Source organism: Aphelocoma coerulescens, chromosome 5, assembly GCF_041296385.1.
Source record: "Aphelocoma coerulescens isolate FSJ_1873_10779 chromosome 5, UR_Acoe_1.0, whole genome shotgun sequence".
NCBI classification, from domain to species: Eukaryota; Metazoa; Chordata; class Aves; order Passeriformes; family Corvidae; genus Aphelocoma; species Aphelocoma coerulescens.
This window is the reverse complement of record NC_091019.1, coordinates 20,748,900-20,767,570: the sequence shown is the minus strand read 5'-3', so window position 1 is coordinate 20,767,570 and position 18,671 is coordinate 20,748,900. Positions and strand designations below refer to the sequence as shown.

At 40.3% G+C, this 18,671-nt stretch overlaps 1 long non-coding RNA gene across 4 annotated transcripts in view; it reads left to right on the top strand.

The window, feature by feature from the left end:
* LOC138111369 (uncharacterized) overlaps positions 1–18,332 on the top strand; it is a 40,186-nt gene extending 21,854 nt beyond the window's left edge. For 3 of the 4 annotated variants that reach the window (XR_011151350.1, XR_011151351.1, XR_011151352.1), the window contains one exon: positions 16,902–18,332. This is a non-coding gene — a long non-coding RNA (uncharacterized lncRNA). Of the gene's footprint in view, positions 1–385; positions 3,672–16,901 lie in introns of those variants that run through there. The other variant, XR_011151353.1, reaches the window with a different exon arrangement.
* The last annotated feature ends 339 nt before the right edge of the window (positions 18,333–18,671 follow it).

Sequence of the window (18,671 nt, the reverse complement as noted above, 5' to 3'; positions counted from 1 at the left end):
ATCACATGCCTGCCAGATTCCATGGAAATCATCTACCAGCTACAAGTGTTGTCTGGGAGCAGCAGATGAATAGGCAGATAGATCCATGGTACATCACTGGATGCCCTTAACTGCAACATAAAAACCTGAAGCAATAAGAAAAAAAGTTATTCAATACAGTAGACAGTTGAAATCAGTGGGGTTTTACACTCAGTTAAATGTACATTTGTCCAGTATTCTGCTTTTCTGTTCCTCCTTCTGTTCCCAAGCCCAGTACATAAGTGAAATGGAAAACCACAACGTGGGGTAGGAAAAGACCTTAGAGGTAGAGAAGCAAAAGTGCCCATAGTGCAGCTGAATCTCCAGAAGGGCCCTGTGGCTTTCAGCAATCTGTATTTTCCAGCAGGTTCTGCAGCAAGACAGGGGTGGCAGCTGCTGAGCAGTGAGGTGTGGTGCTGATGCCCAGTTTTCTCAGCAAGCTTAAGGCTCTCATACAGAGCAGCAGGGGTGAGGAGCAGGGAAGCAAGATAGCAATGGAAGGTTTTTGCTTTGCCTGTGTAAGATGGAACCACAAGCTTTTCTCCAACACCAGCTCTTTGTACACTCTTGGGCAATGAATTTCATTGACCTATACAAAGGGTCTTCTTACCTGGAAGATGACCAAGTGAGCTTCCCCATCCCTGCAGGATCAATTGGCTTGTAGCACAAAGGAATGGTGCAAAACCCCTTCCTGGAGAGAGAAGGAATGAGACTGCCCAGTAAAGGATGCCTGCAGTCAGCTCTGTGCCGTGTGCTTTGTACACCTGGTGGGTGCATCTGTTCCAGACTCTCCTTGTTTCCAGACAGTACCTTGACTCACAGTGACAATGATTAACGGCTATATTTTGTCTGTAATATGACATCTCCCTCCCAGCATCCACTTCAGCCTCGTGTGACAAGCAAACGTGACCCACAGATGAAACACACTCTCCTCATCCCTTCTTCAACAAATACTTTCCATTCCTCATTTGTTTTGGTGATGTAGAAGGCAAAGCACCTTTCATGTGGGAGCTGCAAGCTGATGCCATTTCATGTTCTGCTGTCTGGGACTGTTTCAATTGAAAATCAATTAGAAGTATTTAGGTTGTTTAAATAAAAGCTACAGCTTTATCCTGCCAGTGCTTCATAACTCTAGAGTACAGAAGTAATATTATTTTAAAACTGTCTTATCATTGCCTTGATTTGGGATTTTGACTTAAAAGAATTGTAGCAGGTCTCAAGGATGAAGTTCTTGCAGAGGTGCTGAACCTATTGCCTAAGGACATGTATTGCTGGGGTGTTAGATTACAATTAATAGAAAGGGAGGAATGAGTTTTTCTGGTCAATACATAACAGCCTTTCTAGTAAGACAAAAAAAGATCTTGTGCAATTGCCGAGTGTCTTTTTTTTTTTTTTCTATGTCCATGTGAGCATTTTGAACATTACAAGTGGTCACTTTGCTAACATTAGGAATGCATCTCACTGGGAACTGGTGGTCACTGCTGACACAGCAATAAAAATTTTCCTTGGACTTCCATCCAGTGGTAACAAAAGGAAGGAAATGACCACATGGACAGCATGGCTCTGTTTCTTAGGTCGTACAACTCCAAAATTTGTATCCAAAAGGAGGACTGCAGGGAAAGGATCAGCATATAGAATGATAGAATGTGACAGCAGCAGGTCTATATTTTCTTTCAAGTGTAGGTAGTCTGTGTAATAACTTTGAATAATATTGTTCACTGCTTTGCTCCTTTCTGTCTGGTTTTCGACAAATATAATGAAACTAGGAATATTTGCCTATGGCTGTCACCAGAACCCAAATACTTCAAATTGTTATATACTATATATACACCTAGTTACAGATTTAAGACCTCCAGGTACTGAAAATACAGAATTACATCGGTCCAGTAATTGCAGTGTAGCTGTTAATGCTAATGAAGAATGAAATGAAAGCTTTTGACCAAATTGATCAAAAGAAGAAAAAGTTGAGAATGCCAGGAAAACTTTAGTTTTTAAGCTAGCACATGATGTTTTTAAAATAGTAGTCTTTTCCCAGGATGCCACAGTAACTCACTAAAATGACATCCAAGAGTGCTATTTTCACTTAGCAACTTTCGGGCTTCTAAACCTGGAGCAGGATTTCCCTAGCCAGTTCTCTGGCACTGATGGATCCCTTCAAAGGGTTTCAGATTTACATGAAAACAATATACTATTCTATTTATTTTAAAATGGTCAGAGTTTATTTCTGGATTGGAATTCTTGATCATGAGTTTCTCAAAAAACAAAGTTATACATGTTAAACTTCCCAAGTTAAACATTTTACCTGCACACGGCCAATAACAATTGTCATGAAAGCCCACATATGTTAAAGTGCATGCTAAAGGTCACAGTGTCAGTACATACTGAAAATTAGGGAGATCAGGAAGGCTTGACTTTAGCAAAAATCAGAGATTATCAACATGGGAAATGTGGAGTAAAATCTACATATTTCAATTAAACTTTCAGACTATACAAGCTATTTAAAGTCAATGATACAGAAATATATTTATGTGATGTTAATGATGGGTGAGTTAAAGAACAGTTTTTAAAATAATATTTCAATATAATCACAATATTTATTACAGTGTAATAGGAACTATTTAAAGCATTTCTCATACTCTAGAATCTTTCAGTAGTAACATCATGTCACAACCTTTTTTCTGCTCATATTCAATGTTTTTTGCTTAAGAGAAGCAAGAATAGCAGGTATGGGAAAAGAATTATTTGATTAGTTGTGTTGTAGGGGTTTGTACTGGTTCTGTATTTTATTGGTTAACATTATAATTACACCACTTATAGTACTAATATCACTAGAAACATAATGTCAAATATTAACTTTGTGAGTGTCTTGAAAAATACTGCTGGACTTAAAAGGATATTTGATCCTAAAATATCTTTGCTGTGCAATTTATAAAGATTTCAATCTTACCACATGAATGTACTGCAAGATTAATTTCCTGTATTATTCCTTGAAAGGCAGCCATGTGACTGTTCTGATATTAAGGTAAACCACAGTATACTTATTTTATTCTCACGTTCAAGGCTCACACCTTCTTTTGTCTGTTTGAGCAATTGTGCAGCTCTTAGCAAGGCCTCCTGAACACTTACTGGTTTCTGTTTGCACAGCTCTATGGCCATTAGACTTAGAAGTTTAATACAGTGAATAAATACCTCTCCAAGACCAGCTGACTGCCTTCCACATTCATGTACTGATGTATTAGAGTGTGATACAGTTCTTCTTTCAGATGTGCATGCCTTCAACATTGCATCAGAATTTATTCTTTGCAGAACTGTTATAGGATCTTCAGTGAGGACACCAAAGGGGGCCCTTTTGGGCTCATGTCACATGAAAAACCAATTTAGTCCTGATTTGGAGTGATGTGTGAGTGCACAGTAAATGGATAGAAACGCAGAGCAACCACATTGTGGAAGGGTCTTTTTACCTGACTTTGGGGATCTGAAGTTTGAGCATATAAGACTTCATAAATACCTCACTTCCTCTGTCCAGCTCACCCCAAGAGAGGGGAATGATTTTCTAGAGCTGCCCATCTTCCTCTCTGGACTAAAGGAGATATACATGAAACCATAAGGCCAGAAATGTCTTCAGATGGCTCAGCTTAGTGAGTCTAAGTGTGACAGCACGTATCCTTAGAGATTTTATCTTACGTAAAAAATAAAATAGATACTTTCATAAATCAGCTGCAGCAGCATGGGCTATTTGAGATTCATTTGGCACAGGTTTTGTGGTATGCCTGCACTTTGCTGCTGCTGGAGTGACAGCAGGGTAGACATGCCTCTAGGGAAACGGATGTCAGTTTATCCGGTGATTCATGCAAGACGTTGAGAACCCTGATGTCTCGACAATGAATGTGCTGATTGTAGGCTGGGTACCACTGTGTGTACACTGTTGGATCCTACTTCAATGCACTACTTGTTTTCTCATTTATAATGTTCTTTCTGAGTAATAAGAACAACTGAAAATAAAGCCATGAACAAGCTAGGCACTACATAATGAAAATCATCATGTTCAAGGCTTCTTCTGAGATTCTCAGATCTTGCATTAAAAAGAAAAAAGCTTCGGTTTCTGCACATCAGGAACATTTTCTTATGTAAGTGATACAGTTAAAAACGCAGCATAAAATCTTAAAGTCATTGTTTGCCTTCCTTGGGCACTATGTAGAAAAAATTAAAAACTATCCCTGTTTATCTGGCATTTATCTTAAACATGTGTGAACTACCAATAGTAAAAAGAAGCTATTTGTAGAGAACAAATATCTTTCCTTATCTACTTTTTCTTCAGGCCACTGAATCTTAACTGGCAAACAGAAATGATTTTGTGGCTCAGTGACTTATCAGTCTTCATCAGAAACATTTATTTACAAGCTGTTTCTCAAAGTTGACTGTATTATACAATAAATTCAAGTGTTTTATAAGCAAAGTCAGCACTTAAGCAAGCTGATAAAATGTCATTTACATGGACAGTAGCATATCTGTGCTTTTGACCCAACGTGTTTACTTACAGGAAAGTATTAGTATTATGAGGTATTAGTCCCAGTCTAGAGGTTTAGTTCCCTACAGTGCAGAATTATTTCTGAGACTGACAAAGCTAGCTCAGTCTAGGCCCTCGGTAAAATATCAGGGGTCCCCTTGGTTCATTAGAGGTACAAACAGAGGTTTATGCAGAGCATGCTGCACTTCCATCCCTCACTCCTCATCCTGACCTTCCCCAGAATTACCAACCCCTGCTGCAAGCTCGTCACCGCTGTGTCTCTACTGCTCATTTGGATTTTCTTCAAATCTATGTATTTTCCTCTGTTTGGAAAGTCACTGAAGCTCCTTTACATAGGTCAGCTGTGTGCCAGCTATATCCACAATATGGTGAGATATTCCTTTCTGTCGTTTGTTGTGAGGTTTCTTGCACTTTCCTTGGAAGGCACTACTTGACCTTTTGCTGCCAAAGACAACTTACAGGATTTTCAGGCTTGGCTGCCGGAATTAGTATGATGCACCTCTTTGTAATTGTGTTCTTAATGTTCTCCTACCAAAACTGCTTCACAGCAACTCCCAAAAAATTGCTAATCCAGGGTTTCCTGGACTGCCAGCACTTGAGAAAACTGTATGTGGAGTCTGCCAACACCAACTCCTCTTATTCCAAGAGGAGAGGTTATTTTGTACCCTAGAGGAATGAACTGTGCAGAGAGGGAAGAAGATCCAGGGAGGTCAGAGTGTAGGTAGGAGAGACAGGCCATTCCAGTCTGTAGAAGACTGAATCCCTGTGAAGAAGGAAATCTCTGTGAGCTCCAAAATTAACTCTGGATTCAGTTCAGGGTTCCTTTCTCCTTGAGACACTAGCAGTTTTCTTTAAATCTGAGCAATGCCTTATTTAGAGAGCTAATGGATAAAAATTATTCCCTTTCATAATCTATTGCCTTAAAAATATGCAGATCAAAGCCATATAGACTGAAATTAATGTAGTATGCAAACTAACATATAGGATCTTTGTGGATAGAGCTTATTACAAACACAGATCCAAGTCTATCAAGACACTGAGATTAAAAAGAAAAAAAATAGTGAGAAAATGAAAATCCATCCTGAAAAAATAGTCTAACAAAAAAAATCCAGTCCATTGAAATCTTCATATTTTTTGGAATATGGGTAGGAAATCTCATTTACATTTCTCCTTTTCCCCCTATATTTACCTTAAATTCTACCTTCCTAATGTTTCTTCAGGGATGCTTGTATTCCCAAGTTCCAATATAAATAGTTGGTCTCTTTCTGCCCATCTAGACATAGTCCAGTAGCACTTCAACATGCTTTAACTGCATGGCCTTGTGAGCACATTTGATGGCAGGGGTAGATGGCAGAGTTACTCCCCTTGCTTGTCTCAGTGTTACAGACTTTCTCTTTAGTCAAGACAACTTCTAAGACAGATGCAATATTTTCTAGATCCTGTACATCTCTTCCTCTTATTGCCATGGTTAAAACTTACCTTAATAGTCTTAGAACCAGGAAAGAGGTTGTACTTTCCTATTACATAGTTTCTCCATCAGCAGCAAACCCTGACAAAACCTCTCAGTGGGGAGTTAAACTTTGACATGGAGCATATCTCCGTGAAACATTTAAAATCAGGGAGTTAGTGGACCATATCCTCCATTAACTAAAAATCAAGGTAAGCCTAGTGAAAATGAGGGTTGCTGACAACAATCACAGCTATATCCTGTTCAGGTGCCTCCTTCAAGACGTGCCCATTTTGTCTGCCTTTTAGACAGGAATGAGGTAGCAAGGCCATATAGGCCTGGAAGGACCTCAAGGATTCCTATGTACCAAGGAAACCCATATTTCACTGTGGCAAAGCAAATGAAGTCAGAGGACAACTGGATAAAGGCTACAGAATTGCATCCACATAGGCATGCTGGATATTAACTCCTGTTTTATATATCTTTCTTTCTTTTTACTTCTTGATTGTAATTTTTGCAGTTTTCATTTGTTGAACTTATTTTCTGCTTAGTAACTTGCATGTGCTGCCCACTTAAACGAACTTCCAGATAAATAAAAGGTTGAGAGGAGTAATATAAATAAGGACATTACTATTTAATAAGTGAGTCACCTGGAATGCAAAAGCAGGGAGGCATCAGCTATGTATAAGTCAGTGAGACAAATACAATCTTGGGCTTCACTACATTAAGAAGATAAATGGCATTAATCACCTCCTACCAGAAACTCTTTTACGTAAAGTAAAACTCATTTCACTATTAGCTTTCCTAATTTTTTGATAAGTAGACAGTCCTTTTTTTGAAAGGCCAGACTAACACTTTCGCTTACCTTTCTCAATCCTTTTTTTAGGAAAAAACCCTTTTTCACAAAGGCCATAGCTTATAAAAAATCCAAAAAAAAAGGAAAATGGAAGGAAACATGATCAATTTTAAGAAGCCAAGTGTGTAGAGGGACCTGTGACTCATTCTTTGAAACTGTAAACTTCAGAATTTTGAAGCTGCTCTGGGAAGAGAAAGACACAATCCAGACACTCCAGGTTTTGGCCTTTTCTTTCAATTCAAATCTGTTTTGAAACAGCTTTCTTAACTTTTGAGCTGCCTCTGAATTTCCCTATTTGTCCTCAGTTAGGTGTTCCCCAGCAAGCTTTGTTCCATGCCTTTTCTCCTAAAGCAGGAAGACCAACAACCCCTGGCCATTCCCCCAATTTGCCCCTTCCCTCCTCTGAACACCACAGGCTGTCAGACTGTATGCTCTCTACTGTGCTAATGACAAGGGAGCTCTGGTTCTGAAAGAAAATCAGGACACCATATCTGGAAAGATCTCCTGGAACACTAGTAAGTTTACTGGAGACTCAGAAGAGAACTGAAGGAGATAGAGCTGATATCACCCATGCTGAAGTTGCAGAATTGAAATAGTCCCCCAGCTAAATGAAAACAAATAAATTGCATTATTTCCCCTTTTGTTGTGAATGAAACACAACTAGAGGCTTCCTTCTTGGCTTCTGAAGGTGAAGGTGTCCTTTACAAATGCACAGCTTTGCAGAACCAGGAAGAGACTCTTGAATCCCCATGTCAGTGTACAGTAAAACTTACACTGCTGGTAGAGCAACCCAACACCCCCTCCCTGCCCCCCCCCAGGAGCACTGGACAAAGATCAATAACTCATGTAGTATAATACAACGTGTCACATTACTTGACAAATCCACCAGAAGAACTGAGTCTTGTGTAGCACTTTGATAAATCATTCATGAACAGATTTTCTTTCACCTTTGCATGTGGATTAAGGAAAGGAGAGTAAAGGGGGAAATGTAGGTGTCATACCAGGAACAACACAAATGAAAAGAGTATTGCATGAAAATCTAAAATTCCCCAGCCTGCTTTCCCAGTTTCTCCAGGGAAATGGTGCATTTGAGAAGGTGTGTCTGTTTGCTGCCTTTTCCACCTGCCATGCAGACAGAAGTGCTTGCTTCCTGCCCACTCTCCATCAAAAATTTGACTGAGGAAGTAAATCCTCTTTGCCTACAGGCATTCAAGCCTAAACTCCAGACAGAGAGGAATATAATTTCCGGTACACTAGGAGGAAGACAGAGCTGTCCCTATTTCCTGAAAATGCTGGTCAATGTGACTTTCAGGCAGTAACGTGTACAAGGCTAAAGACTGACCAGAGATCACCCATGGGATTGGGCTGTGAGCATGTGACAAAGACAAAATACTGTCTGGATGGCTGTAGACAACTCCGGGAAGGAAGGGAGACCCCAAGTTTGCAGAAAGACAAGGAGGGCTGATGCGAGACCTTTGTGAACAGCACTGTGTTGGGCAGGTTTTTGCTTGGATGAAGGTCGTGGTAGTTATGCTCATGGATTTACCTGAGACAAGCTGCCTAGGAGATCAGCAGGGGCTGAAAGAACCTCTGTGCTGTTCCTCCTCTACCACAAGCATCGAGACTTGCACAAATAAAGACCAAACTTCTGTGCAAAGGTCCCAACCTCGTGACCCAAAGAGAAAACTGCAGAAGAACTTACTGAACACTGAAGAAACAATTTTGAAATTAAGAATTAACAACAGTTAGCCAAAAAATAGAGAAAAACATAAAGTCCAGGCAGAATTTACAAAGGAGGAATAGCAGTTCAGCAAAAGTACCAGGAAAAAGACCTGAAAGTAGGAAGGTGAGCAAAGCTCTCAAAGTCAGACAAGCAAAAATATTATCCTGGTGTGCACAGTTGGCAAAAGAGAGAAAAAGAGCCACTTCAGACAACCAGGATGCTCTCAGGCTCAGAGGTAACAAAGAATGGGGAAGAAAGGGCAGTAGAGCTGAAAATGCCTTCATGACTCACAGCAATTGGAAAGTACATGATTACATAAAAGGAGGAGAGGAAATGGCCTCAAGCTGCGCCAGGGGATGTTTAGATTAGATATTAGGGAAAGTTTCTTCACAGCAAGGGTTGTCAAGCATAGGAACAGGATGCCCAGGGAAGTGGTGGAGTCAACATCTCTGGAAGTGTTCAAAAAACTTGTGAATATGGCACTGGAGGACACGGTTTAGTGGTGAACGTGGTGGTGCGTTGACAGTTGGACTTGCTGATGTTAGAGGTTTTTTCCAACCTTCTCTAAAAAAGTACCTCTAATTTTACAGCTAAAAGGGGAGTCATTCATCCCTCTCAGACCAGTAATGTGCTACGAGGGATAACCACAGTGGATTCATTCAGTTCCAGAGCAAAAAAATTTTGGAACAGTAGTTCCACAAGCATTGGACCTAGTAAAAACTCATTTCCCAGAGGGTTTTGTCTTCTTGGTCCACTGAAACTTTAACTGAATTACACTAAATGGAATTTTAATTGAACTATGCTAATGTTATTCCTTCAAGCTAAGGAATTATGAACGTGCCAGATTTCAGTCAGTATATTCTTCTTACTAGGCATCACAAAACCCACCCATCAGGTCAGATGTTTTAGTATGTGTGGGGCAATGAAGCCTTGTTTCCAGCATATAAACATTTTAATGTTCAGCTCACATGCTGGTTCCCTGTGCAATAAGGGGTAAATTAATATTGAAGCTTTTCCTGAAGTGGAAGGACTTTAACAGAGATATCCTAATAAAGTTTCTTTCTTTTACCTGGCTGACTAATTTCTCTAGCTTTACAGAAACGTACATAAACTTGAGACATCTATTCATCTGCCAGGTTTGATTGAAATTGGCCAAAGATCCAGAAAGCATTCTGGGGAACAGGCAGATGTTTACTCTAGGGAACGCACTATATATAGTGCTAAATATATACTGCATAACTATATAACTAAGGGATATGGTAATTATTTAAAGAATGGATCTTTTCTACTAACTCCTAATGGTAAAGGTTTGAGTGTTTTGACTGACCAGGAATATTTCTTTCCTGGATACATTCACAAGGCTTTGACAAGTGCCCTTAGCAAAGAGCACGTCTGTGTGTACTCACTGCTACTTCTGGAAAACACTGTTTCTGCAGACAGGAATTGGCTTGTCCTCAGCAAAGCCAGAAAGCAAAATCAATTTTTGAATGTTCACAGGGTCAAACATTTGCACAGCTGGCATATTACTTCAGAGGAAGAAAAAAAAAGTGAAAGCATTTCTAGGAGAAAAAAACTGCAGGGTAAGAACAGAGTGTGTATAGTTTTGTAGTGATCTCCACAGCTTCTGGACTCCAAAAACTCTAGTTTTGATTAACATTTCCCTACTGCTTAATTTCAGAGCCAATAAAAAGGCCTCTGTTGTCTGTGATTTCCGTTTGCTGCTTTCCCTATAAATGTACATTGACCCTCATTGCTTGCTAACAAGGTCCTATGTCAACTCTTCCCTGATACTTACTTCTTGCAAAAAGAAAGTCTTTATGTCTGGAATGATTCTAGTTCAGTTTACAGTGGAATGTCTCAGGGGTTAGTTTATCACACACAGCTGATAACAAGTGAAAGGTATGCCCTGGATGGCTCATCTAACTTAATGTGCTACCACCCCCCTGGACATTTTGCCCAGGATAAATCAGATAGCACATCTTCTACCAGTCATGGCTCAGGACTGCATTTCAATGCACTATTAAGCAGCTTGTGATTCATGCAGAACTGTGATACACCTGAAGGACTTCCCACCACTAACAGACTATAAATTTATCAGTGTAACCATGCTAATTGGGGAAGTCTTCCTCTTTACAGTACTTCCCAGTACATTCCTCCATGCCCTTCCATATATGTGACTATAATTACATATGTCTATTAGATATGATATGGTATGATGTGATATGATCAGTATAATCTCCAAGATGCCTGGTCCTAACTGCATGGGATTGTCTCCTTGCCATATGTCCTTGCATCCTGGTACAATCCTGGGCAGGGCACATCATTATGGCATTTCCCCCAGGTCCTATGCATAGTCTGGTGCATAAATACCTAATGATTGATTTATTTACTTGCTGTCTTTCATGTTCCAGAAAGTTTCTAAACTGCTAATTGTAAGGCATGGCTGAGATGTCCCAGAGGAATAAAATATAGAATCATAGAATGTGTTTGATTGGAAGGGACCTTAAAGATCATCTAGTTACAGCCATGGGCAGAGATACCACTCACTAGACCAGGTTGCTCCAAGTCCCATCTGACCGGTCTTGAACACTTCCAGGGATGGGGCACCCCAACCTCTCTGGGCAACCTGTTCCTGTACTTCACCACTCTCTGAGTAAAGAATTTCCCCCTAACATCTAACCTAAACCTGCCCTCTTTTAGTTTAAAACCATTGTCCTTGTCCTGCAATTATCTGCTTGTATAGAAAGTCCCTCTCCAGCTTTCTTGTATGCCCCATTAAAGTACTGGAAGGTGCTCTTCGCTCTTCCCAAAGCCTTCTCTTCTCCAGGCTGAACAGCCCCGTCTCTCTCAGCCTGTGTTCCTAGGAGAGGTGTTCCAATCCTGTGATCAACTTAGTGGCTCTGCTCTGGACTCGTTCCAACAGGTCCTTGTCTTTCTTGAGCTGAGGTCCCCAAACCTGGACACAGAACTCCATGTAGGGTCTCATGAGAATAGAGTGGGAGAATCACCTAGATCTAAAGTTGTGAAAGGTTGCTACCAGAGGAAACTTCATCTCAGCTCATGAAGTAAAACTGTAGTCATCCTAATGGTAAAAGTCACCTCTAACAGCTGAGCAACAGGTCTTAAACTGATGGGCTTGAATCTCTAAGAAAACCCCAAACTGCCAAAACAAACAAATGAAAAAAGAATAACACAGTGCTTTCTGGTTTGTCTGCATGCTAGACAGGGTGGAGGCAGACTTACCCTGCACCCCAGTGCTCCACCAAGGGCTCCCAGCACTGCCTGGAGCTCCTGCTGCCAGCAGAAAACATTGCTGGTTACCAAGGAGCAAGACCTCACTGCTATCTACACCAGCACTATCAGACATTTTTCTTGTTCAAACTGAAACAGAAGAAAGGGACACATCTCCTTCCTACCCAGCACTTTGTTAACGGCCCTCTTAGTGAAAGATTAGAATCCAAAGGGGAGCAACAAAAGGAGAACCAAACTATAAAGTAAACTACATGGCATTTTCCCATAGGTGTTTCCACCCATGGAAAAGGGAATGTAAGCCCTAACAGTATCAAGTTTTCCATTACTTTGTGATAGTGATGTGTGACAGTAGTTACACAGAGGGAAGGAAGGGTTTGGCCATGTTGTGGTAATATTGAATGCATGTATTTTATGATCTACTGTTACGGGATTATGTAGACAAGGAAAACTTTGCCTCCAGCCCGGATTTGGGGATTTTTCTCAAATTTTATATAAATAACTGATGTTGCTGGTCAGAGAACTTATAAACCAGCACGTACATCTGTGATCTTGAAAGTGAAGTATCTCCATTACTTCTTTTTTTTTTTCTTTTTTTGGCTTCTAAAAATGGTAAAAATACGAAAGCCCTAGGGACACTCAAATGAAAAATGAACTCTCTGACACCAAGTCTTAAGAGAACTGATTCCTACAAGCAGATGGGCCCCACCTTGCAGCAAATTGAACAAATAAAGAGTAATTTATCTTTAGATGCAGTAAGCATCATACAAAAGTTTGTCAAAGGCTGGATAATTCCATAAAGCTGCTCAACAAGAAGCCAGAATTGATTAGACCACCACCACCCTGAGTACTCAGCTCTTAATCAGGTTATCAGGCAGTAGGGCTTTTCTTAATTGATACAGTCTTTTATCGAATGAGGGTGTTATCTCATTGGTGAGGTCATAAAAAGTGAGTCACACAGAGTCAATAGGATATCTAGCACAAAGGCCATGGTATGCATTATAGAGGCTAAAGATATTGCAGGTAGTGTAGGGTCTGTTTACTTACAGGCAACTACTAAGTGTTGTGTCTTCCTTCAACCTTCAGAAAAAGCTGTTGTAACCTCATTTTAAGCTGTGCCTACTGTTCAGACTAATTCTGCTTATCATGGTTTGATATTGTTGCCTTGGCAATGCTGTGGGAGGTTTTGAACTGAGGGCCCAATTTTTCATTTTCAATTGCCCTAACTAAGATTTTAATTTAGCTAAGTGGAATGCATTCTCTGAGCACTGAGCTCTGTGTAGTTAAGCTGGCAATGAACTCATATTAAGTAAAGAAAAATGAACACTTTGAGTTGTGTGTTTTGCAGTTTTACAAAATTTTTACCTTAAGAATAGCTGCCAGTCAGAAGTGGATTTCTTGTTTTGGAGATCTCTGTGATGATTCCAGGATTCACACCTGAATTCTTGTACAACTTTTGGCAAGCCTTTAGCTTTGATTTTCTTCCACTCTTAGGTACCTAACTCTTCAGTGTTGTAGTCTTGCATGAAAACCAGTGCCTTCTTAACTTTCTTTATTTTTCCTTCTTTTCCTATAAATTAAGAGAAAATGAATCCATAAACAAACCCAAGGAATTTGGCTAACTCTTAGGAGAATCCTAGCACAGTCCATTCCTGAAAAATCCTTCCATACTAGTGCCCTCATCCTGTTGCTAATGTTTTAAGCCCCAGAAAACAATGCACTCTATTAAAAGAGCTGATCATGAGCTCAGCATGGAAAAAAATTTGTTTCTGAAATTAGTTTTTAAACCAAACCAAAAACTTTTAAGCTGATCAAAGCATCTTGTGTACATCTTAGAAATATTTTGTTTAATTTCAAGTTGCTAGTAATGCTTTTAAACATAGAATTAATCAAATGTAGAAGGCAGAAAGAAAGGGCATTTTTCCTATGGAATAGCTGAAGTTGGAAGGGACCCGTAGGGATCACCAAGTCCAACTTATCGGTGTCTAATGCAGTAGTAGTGGTATTTGGATGCTCATCCTTCAGGTTTGAATTTCAACCTGGAGGGGAGAAGTGCCCAGTTTGTTGTTAAGGTGTGCTGGGTTTCACTGTACAGCATCCCTGGCCCACAGAGCACACAGAGACTCAGCTTCACTGCCCTGTTGCAAACCATCAGTAGTTGGTTTACCAGGCGTGCTGAGACTGTGGCTTCTCTCACCTTTCTTCCCTCTTAGTTACTTAACACAATACTCTGGTCAGCTGCATCAAGTGCGGTGTTTTGTCCTATGCCAGAAATGGCATTAAACATTATGCCCGATGGAGAAAGCATTAAACATTATGTCTGACAGAGAAATTACTTCATTCTGATAGCAACAAAAGAGCAACTGTAGCTGGAAAATGCTTCTGAGCAGTATTGCAACAAGAATGACCAGAAGAACAGGAAGCATAATTTCACATGGGAAATTAATAAATCTTAAATATTAAACAAATTATGTCCATTGAAATTTTGCAAGAAAAAAATCCTTCCAATGTACCTTACAAAATGATGTGAAGCTTTAGCTTCAAATAAGGTGAAAAACTGCAAAAGACCATCCCATACCCTGGAGCTAATAGGCTGCAAAGAAAGCTTTCACACTTAACATAGGTGCCTCAGATCCATAATTGTATTATCAGAGAATCTAAATAGTCTTAGGAGAAGGAGAAACAAAGATCTTCCTGCTACTGAGTTTGAACAGCTTAAGGTAACACTGAACAAATTTCTACCCTCCTAGACAAGAAAAAATCCCAACTATCACCTCACTGCTGCTAGACCCATTCTGTGCATACTGCCCTCAAGAGATCAGGTAGTAGAGCACTGCTCAAATGAGCACCGACATTACTGATTCGAAAGGTTGTGTGCAATAAAAAAAAGGGTTACTCAACTAAGAAGCTGAAAGTTTAATTTGAATGTTGCTTCTTAGATTTGAAAGCTTTGCTGACCTTACAAAGGTACTTAAGCAAAGCTGGAAATTGATGCTGTGTTTTCATGATGTATCTATATGCACAGGAGTTCATTGTACCAGAGTAACTTTGTCTACTAAAGACCAGTGTAGTAATAAATTTTAAAGAAGATTAGTTTACTTAGTTGATGTATATGGGATAATAAATACAGTGTGTTTTCCAAATGAGAATTGGATAATCTCTGGTTACGTGGGTTTATCCTGGTAATGAAGGGCAGATAGTGAATACCGTAGACAATTGATATTGAAATGTAAAGTCTTATTTCTTCCAACACTGAGGCAAATCCGAGCCTTAGCTCCACTGTCTGCAACTCACCATCTCCTAGCTGCTGTGGAGTACTATTCAACCTGTGCTGCAGTTCAGTGGCTTCCTATTGGACAACTGCCATCAAACCACAACATTTCCTTCCAGAAAGGCAGCTCTTGATAGTCACGTAGAATGACCTAATTCCCAGGTTTGCAAGGAGGTGAATGCAGCTAGATGTTTTAGGTAAGTTACTCAAGCTGTATGCAGAAGATTCCACTGGAGAGGTACTCAACCCACAGATTTTTTTGATAGCATCTTTATGCCAGCAGGAAAGCAAGGGGTGTGGTTTTGGAGAATTTTAGGTAAATTCCGAGCTCATTGCCTGACCAGAAGCCTGTGTTAATAATCCTTGCAGGGGTAAAACCATTGCTGAAGGCCTTAGCAGTGTTGAGTCTGGCTCAGTTGCACAGTTGTAGCCATCACCAGGTTCTAGTCTAGCTGCCTTCTCCCGGCTGGCCTGTTCTGCAGCAGCAGTGAAGGTCACAAAAGTCAGCTTCAGAGTTCCACACAGACATCTGTGGTGAAGGACCATATTCCCTCTGAAGTTAATGCAAGGAATCAAGCTCCTCCTGGGGAATATTTACAGCATCAAACTTGGCATCCTGCTATTCTCCCCTGGGGATGCAGCTAGAAGGACACAAATTCTCTGTTCATGACACTCAAGTATCCCAGAACATTTAAAGGGGCACAAGTCTTTTTCATTTGCTCTGTGTTCAAGTAACTAAATCCTGCATCTGAGGTCTAAAGAAGGACATCCAAAATCAGGCTGTGCCTGGGAGTCCCCATTGCTTCCAGATGCAAGAAGATAAAATGCTGAGGAACATCAGTTCAGTGAGACCATGAGCTCATGACAGAGAGCTACTCATGTCTCATAAGTGAGACATCTGCTCTGTTCATGAAACAGTTGAGTTTCCATGGGCTTTGAAATCCCCTTTGAGTTGGGCAGGTATGTGAATGGCTCACACTCACTGAGCTTTAATTCTCATCACAAGTACAAGCCCACTTCTTGTACAGTCTGAGAAACTCCTTCTGTAGCCCTTGACAGAACTGCAATAGTATCCATGGTCTTCTATATTTATCCCATGAAAACATAAATAAATTACATCTACATCAACAAGGCTTGTAAAATGAAATTATAAATATTCACAGAAAGCAAGCTGACAAGCAATACCTTTTCCTTTCTCTTATACCAATAAAATAATAAAAGTCAGTGTTCCAGTCTTTGATAAGCAGAAAATGGAAAAATCAATAAGCAACCCCATATGTAATTCTTTTAGACTAATCAGTGGAAAAGGGCTTAAAAACTTTTTATAATGAAATTAAGGGAAGTTAAATATTTTAATATTTTGGTAGAAAACTGGAATACCTCTTTTTTCAGACAAGAACAGCCCCCTTTTATTTTTTAATCTGCAGGGCGGCTGCCTAAGAGATGGATGTTTTGAGTTTTCATTCACAAACCTCTGCAATATTGGCTGCTGTGGAGATAGATCCCAGCTATGGGACATCTCCAGCTTGCCTTCCAGTTGTGGCAGCCCTTACTTGGGTTATGGGGTCATGCAAGTGATGTAAATTGACTCCAGCACTATCATGCCTGCCTTTATCTAGGCTGTGCAGCTCACCCCTTGTTTGTACATTAAGCATTAGGTGGTATGGCTATCACTTACTTCCTGCACAGCTGCTCCTCGTCTCTTCAAGGGAATGGAGCCAAATAGGAACAACCTTGAATGTGGACTGTGCCAACAGGATGCAAGTGGCCCACCTCTGTGGACACCTTTCTTTTTTTTTTTTTTTCCAGAGAACTGATGTGCAGTCCATGCTACCATTGAGGAATGTTGGTTTGCCACTGGCCATGGGTGCAGACAAGCTGAACAACTGACCCCATGGGCTCTGAGTGCTGACACCAGCCATGCAGAATTGAATCTTGTGGTCTCCCAAAACATGTCCCCCTCTCTGCGAACCTGGAGTGATGGGAACTTTCTGTTGGTGGGCATGCCCAGGTGGATCACCAGTAGAGTCTCTAAAAGTATCATGAGAGAGAAGCCTTTGCTACTTAGGACTAAATAAGAATGGGCTCTTAATTACTGACTTCACCAAGTCAATACTTGAACAAGTTGACTCAACACGTCAGAGAGATGACTTTATACAGCTGGTTAAAAGACATATCCAGAAAACAGAAAACACATGAAAACATCTGTCTTTTATTTTGTGACCACAGTTCCTGTACTACATTTTATATGTTGTCAGGAATACAAACTTTTAAAACCTGAACTGGAAGCTTGATTTGGGGCACAAGGAAAACATCTGAAAAATGCAAACGATTATGTTCAGTGTGGTGGGTTCAGCACCTTCTCTGTCATTTGATCATGTGAAGGGTACCAGGTAGCTTGTGCTCACTCCCATGATTTTGCCAAGAGAGTATGATGTGTTTGATTACAGGCTATCACTGCTGATACTCACCTATCTGGAAGGGGCTGAATGGGCACACAAAAAGTAACCTGAGTGGCATTCCTCGTTCACCATAGCACCTGCTTGGTCAGACTATGCTGCAAGAGACACAGGGTGGGTAGTAAAATCATGTAAGTAGCAATGGGAAGTAAAGGGAGGGTTTGAACAGGGAGAAAATGCAGGCTGTTTGTTTATTAGTTCATGTAGCCAAGGACATAAAATAAAAATAATAACTGACCCAGAGATTTGTTGAGTTGAGACATCATCCAGTCTTGGGTTTTGGCACCAGTACAGGAAGAAGTCAGATTGTCTGACCCAATAACTTTGAATGGGTTCCTATTTCTCTGGTTATTAACTGGCATCTGAGAGCTGCTAAATCAGTAAATTGTTAGCATTTCTGGATCTGAACTCAACAAGCTTGACTTGCTCATCCAGTTACTGTTGCACATGCTTTGACATCAGCTTTAGCAAGGAGGAGGATCTGAACCAGGAACTCCTATAAACAATTTTTCTTTGAAATCAGATTAGCAAGACAGAAATGCCAAGTGATAAGAGAATACTTTCCTTCATAAGACTTCCTTTAGCAACCCTGAGTCAATGGCATAGGTAGGACATTAGCCTTCATATCCACCCTGCACGGGGTAGAGAAATTGATTCACTGTCATCATGAAAGTTATAACTTTGCTTTAGCAAGCTATGGAATATAATTAGAGATGTATTAAAACGAGGCATATCTTCTCTATTTTTAGAAGGAAAGGGTAATATGCACCTGGAGGAGATGTTCACCCAATATCTGGATGTGAAAAGAAAGAGAAAATATAAAAGGGAGAAAATCAACCTGCAGTGTCTTTCCTTACTGGTTTTGACATTAAGGTCCTTTGCAGGCCACAAATGAGCCTGCCAAGGAAGTAGATGGAAAGCTGCTTCTTTCACTGGGGGGAAGAGATAGAGGTGGAGAGATGGCTCTTTTTTGGAGCTGACTGGTCACTAGGAAGATCTTTTTAGCAAATTTATCCTGGCATAATATTCCTGTCCAGTTCTTCCAGTAGCAACCCTTGTATTGATCAGAATATACCAAGAAGGCCCGTGCTTTGAGATGTGCACAGCTGCACATTGGCAT